The sequence below is a fragment of the Triticum aestivum genome, chromosome 5A, assembly GCF_018294505.1.
Source record: "Triticum aestivum cultivar Chinese Spring chromosome 5A, IWGSC CS RefSeq v2.1, whole genome shotgun sequence".
Classification (NCBI taxonomy): Eukaryota; Viridiplantae; Streptophyta; class Magnoliopsida; order Poales; family Poaceae; genus Triticum; species Triticum aestivum.
Window position 1 is genome coordinate 428,774,647 of NC_057806.1, and position 5,589 is coordinate 428,780,235.

The following is a 5,589-nucleotide window of genomic DNA, read 5'->3' on the forward strand; positions in this document are numbered from 1 at the left end:
CGCGGCGGGCGGCGGCGGCGGCGGTGGGGTGGGAAGTGGTGGCGGGGCGAGGAGAGAACAGAGAGGGACGGGGGGTACGGGCCGTTAGATACTGCCCTTTTTGCCGTCCGCCTCTCTTTGCCGTCCGCCCTTTTGCCTCTTTGTCGTCTGCTAGCAGACGGCAAAGAGATGGGCCGTTAAGTTTTTCCCAAACGGGCGGGGGGTGGGGGCCACCTCTCTCTTTGCCGTCTGCCAGCTGACGGCAAAGATTCTTTGCCGTCTGCTAGCGGACGGCAAAGAGCTTCTTTGCCGTCAGCCTGATCTTTGCCGTCTGCTTTTTGGTAGCTGATGGCAAAGAGCTTCTTTGCCGTCAGCTAGCAGACGGCAAAGAGCTGGCAGATGGCAAATTAGCTGATTCCAGTAGTGTCCATAGCCCGTTGATACGCCTAGTTGATGTGAGACTATCTTCTCCCTTTTTGTCTTCCCCACAACCACCATTCTATTCCACTTATAGTGCTATATCCATGGCTCACGCTCATGTATTGCGTGAAGATTGAAAAAATTTGAGAACACCAAAAGTATGAAACAATTGCTTGGCTTGTCATCGGGGTTGTGCATGATTTATATATTTTGTGTGGTGAAGATGGAGCATAGCCAGACTATATGATTTATAGGGATAACTTTCTTTGGCCATGTTATTTTGAGAAGACATGATTGCTTTGTTAGTATACTTGAAGTATTATTATTTTTATGTCAATATTAAAATTTTATCTTGAATCTTTCGGATCTGAATATTCATACCACAATTAAGAAGAATTACATTAAACTTTTGCCAAGTAGCATTCCGCATCAAAAATTCTGTTTTTATCATTTACCTACTCGAGGATGAGCAGGAATTAAGCTTGGGGATGCTTGATACGTCTCCAACGTATCTATAATTTTTGATTGCTCCATGCTATATTATCTACTGTTTTGGACATTATTGGGCTTTATTATCCACTTTTATATTATTTTTGGGACTAACCTATTAACCGGAGGCCCAGCCCAGAATTGCTGTTTTTTGCCTATTTTAGGGTTTCGAAGAAAAGGAATATCAAACGGAGTCCAAACGGAATGAAACCTTCAGGAACGTGATTTTCTCAACGAACAAGACCCAGGAGATTTGGACCTACGTCAAGACACAAGAGAGGAGGCCACGAGGTAGGGGGGCGCGCCTATCCCCCTAGGCGCGCCCTCCACCCACGTGGGCCCCCTGTTGCTCCACCGACGTACTCCTTCCTCCTATATATACCTACGTACCCCCAAATGATCAGATACGGAGCCAAAACCCTAATTCCACAGCCACAACTTTCTGTATCCACGAGATCCCATCTTGGAGCCTGTTCCGGAGCTCCGCGGGAGGGGGCATCGATCATGGAGGGCTTCTACATCATCACCATAGCCCCTCCGATGAAGTGTGAGTAGTTCACCTCAGACCTACGGGTCCATAGTTATTAGCTAGATGGCTTCTTCTCTCTTTTTGGATCTCAATACAATGTTCTCCCCCTCTCTTGTGGAGATCTATTCAATGTAATCTTCTTTTTGCGGTGTGTTTATTGAGACCGATGAATTGTGAGTTTATGATCAAGTCTATCTATGAATAATATTTGAATCTTCTCTGGATTCTTTTATGTATGATTGGTTATCTTTGCAAGTCTCTTCGAATTATCAGTTTGGTTTGGCCTACTAGATTGATCTTTCTTGCAATGGGAGAAGTGCTTAGCTTTAGGTTCAATCTTGCGGTGTCCTTTCCCAGTGACAGTAGGGGCAGCAAGGCACGTATTGTATTGTTGCCATCCAGGATAACAAGATGGGGTTTTCATCATATTGCATGAGTTTATCCCTCTACATCATGTCATCTTGCTTAGGGCGTTACGCAGTTTTCATTAACTTAATACTCCAGATGCATGCTGGATAGCGGTCGATGAGTGGAGTAATAGTAGTAGATGTAGGCAGGAGTCGGTCTACTTGTCTCGGACGTGATGCCTATATACATGATCATACCTAGATATTCTCATAACTATGCTCAATTATGTCAATTGCTCAACAGTAATTCGTTCACCCACCGTAGAATACTTATGCTCTTGAGAGAAGCCACTAGTGAAACCTATGGCCCCCGGGTCTAGCTTCATCATGTTAATCTTACATTACTTAGTTATTTCCTTTGCTTTTATTTTATTTTGCATCTTTATCATAAAAATACAAAAAATATTATCTTATCATATCTATCAGATCGATCACTCTCGTAAGTGGCCGTGTAGGGATTGACAGCCCCTTATCGCGTTGGTTGCGAGGATTTATTTGTTTTGTGCAGGTACGAGGGACTCGCGTGTCGCCTCCTACTGGATTGATACCTTGGTTCTCAAAAAATGAGGGAAATACTTACGCTACTTTGCTGCATCATCCCTTCCTCTTCGGGAAAAACCAACGCAGTGCTCAAGAGGTAGCACAGCCTGAGGATCAGTTCTGTGCACAGCAGGAGACAACAATCTGTTTCTTGTGCGCATGATCTTCAGGTGCATCCATGGAGGGCTCCGTGTGGTGGTGTAGATGTGGAGCCGTGGAACCGCTGGGTGTTGGCCTTCTGCTTGTACGGTGGCCAGCCAGCGGCGCTACAGTCCATGAATTGGTGGTGGTGATCCAGATTTGATCGGCCAGATGGTAGTGACTAAAATCTATTGCGGCAACTATCTATGGCTCCACGACGGCGGTGGTCATCGAAAGGTTTTTGGGATGAGTCACCTCTCCTGATCCCGTGGTGACTTCGGCGGTGAGATACAAATTATGGACGATGACTTGACGCAAAGGGATGGTTGTGCGGTGACGACGGTCGCATGACATGTAGCTGCTAGGATCGCGGAAAAGTGGCGGCGACAACACATGAGTGATTTCGATGGTGGTGTTACTCAAGCACCTGGTCTCGAGCTTCGGGGCGAAAGCCTAGGTCAGACCCGAGTGGTTATACCTGGCAATGGTGATGTTTTTTCTTACGTCGCTACCTTGTTGAAGGCATTGCTCGAATATGATCAGACTGATTCTTCAGGGTGAAAACCTAGATTCTGACCTTGCGGTAGGATCCGGTGACTGTGACCCTTGATTATTGCTCCTCCCTTCCTGAAGGCGTTGTTGTTGAAGAATCTCATCGTCCATGTGGTGTAATGAAATTGTTGGTGCGGATATGGTCATTGTCGTAGTTTGCCGATCACAAATATGATCACTTTGAGGTCTTTTTTTCCTTGCCTACACATAGCTTTGGTCTTATATGACTTTGCTAGTTGCCGGCATTTTTCTCGCGTGTGTGAGATGGTGTTGGCTGTGTGCATCCTAGCTGTGCAGAGGCCGGGTGTGTGCTCATGGTGTTATGTATCTTCTTGATGCTCCATTTTGAGTCAATAAAATCCACCCTTTGTCGAAAAAAAACTGGGGGAAATACTTAGTGTTGTTGTGCTGCATCAACCTCTCCTCTTCGGGGAAATACCAACGTAGATAGAAGCAATCGGTGGCTACGGTTGGATGGCGGCCTTCCGCATCCGTGTTCACGGGCGAATGCGGGAGGAAATTTGTGGGTCACCTTTGGAGATGCCCTAAGTAATGGCATGAGAAGTTTGACAGAACTCTGGCTTCTGGAGGCTTTGTCATTAATGATGTTGATAGGTGTGTTTACTATAGCTATGGTGGGGCGATGGTGTTATGTTGTATTTGTATGTGGATGACATGCTGACCTTTGGTACAAACATTGATGTGATCAATGAGGTCAAGTCTTTTCTATCAAAAAGTTTGAACATGAAAGATCTGGGAGAAGTTAGTGTAATTCTAAACATCACACTGATTAAGGATGAGAGTGGGATAACTTTAACGCAATCTACCTATGTTGAGAAGATCTTGAGCCTGTTCGGCATTATGGATGGCAAGCCTTTTCCAACACCTTATGATCCTGGTGTGACACTTAGAAAGAACAAGAATGAAACAAGAGATCAATTGAGGTACTCTCAAATTCTCGGTCACTCAGTACTTATAGCTAGCTCAACAATACCGAATATCTCTTTTGCTGTGAGCAAACTGAGTAGGTTCATGTCCAACCCGAATGATGATCATTGACATGCACTAGAAAGGGTCTCATTCTATGTGAGAGGTACTATGAGTTACGAAACTCACTATTCAGGGCACCCTGCTGTGCTTGAAGGATGTAGTCATTCAAACTATATTTCTGATGTTGATGTGCTCTACGCCACAGGTGGGTATGTATCTACTTATGGGGGTGGCGCAGTGTCATGTACATCCTGTCAACAGACCGTATGGACGAGGTCAACCATGGAAGCAGAACTTACTGCTTTAGACACAACCACTGTTGAAGCACAATGACCGCATGAGCTCTTGATAGACTTGCATGTGGTTGAAAAACCTACACTGGATGTTCTTATGAATTGTGACAACCAAATGGTTATAGCTAAACTAAACAATTCTAAGGATAATGTGAAGTCATCAAGACATGTGAAGAGACGTTTAAAGTCTGTCAAGAAATTGAGAAACCCCGGAGTAATAAATGTTACGTATATTCAAACAGACAAACCTGGAAGATCCCTTTACAAAGGGACTATCACAAAATGTGATATATAATGCATCGAGGGAGATGGGTATGAGACCCATAGATGTTGCACCATATTAGTAACACAACCTTTGTGATTGGAGATCCCATGAATGAGGACCTTAGAAGAACAAGCTATTGGTTAACATACCATAGTAACATATAACCCACTCTATATGAAGATGCATAACTCTCATAGTTGTAATGCTCAGAGCGGTAAGGCAGGTAGACAACATGCCTTAATGCGGTTCTATTAGCTATGATTATTAAAGATGTTGTCCTACGGAGTAGTCTTGAAAGAACACACCTATATGAGCCCTGACTGTAAACATCGCGGTGTATGAGACTTGTATGATTTCTAGTAATTAAGCAAACGAAGAGACCGAGGAGTACGGTGTATGCTTCAAACCGCGGGGTAGCCTACTGGCAGCCAGATACTGGTTAAGACTTTGAGTGAACTCTGCTTGCACAAACTTGCAATTCAAGGCATAGTCCATTGTCAAGTTCTGAATGGATGTAGCTTAAAACTCTAGGTAGAAGTTCAACTTAAGAGTATCTGCTGAAACACTAGTATATTAAACAAGTAGCGAGAAAAGACAAATCTCTAAATGGGTATTTGAGATCTAGCGGGGGATTGTTAGAAATAGCGGGCATAACCCATGTACAATTTATGAAATCTCAAAGAGGCCCATGTAAAAAGGGCAAGTAGTGGTGCTAAAGTTTATTCTCATACCGCTAGTGGAGGAAGTGTTTGACCTCTTTATATAGTGGGTTCTCTCCACCACACTAAGTGATGTGTTGAGAAGAGAAATGAAAGACCACACACGCGTGCTCGCTCACCTAGCCTGGCCGGGCATGGGCTCGGGCCGAGGCTGCGCGTAAATGATCTGCCGAAATCCAATAGGTTGCGCGTGAATGGTCCATGGAAACCCGGTCCATTGTCTTGCATAGGCACAACTTCCTTTTGTCGTTTATTTTTGATTTCT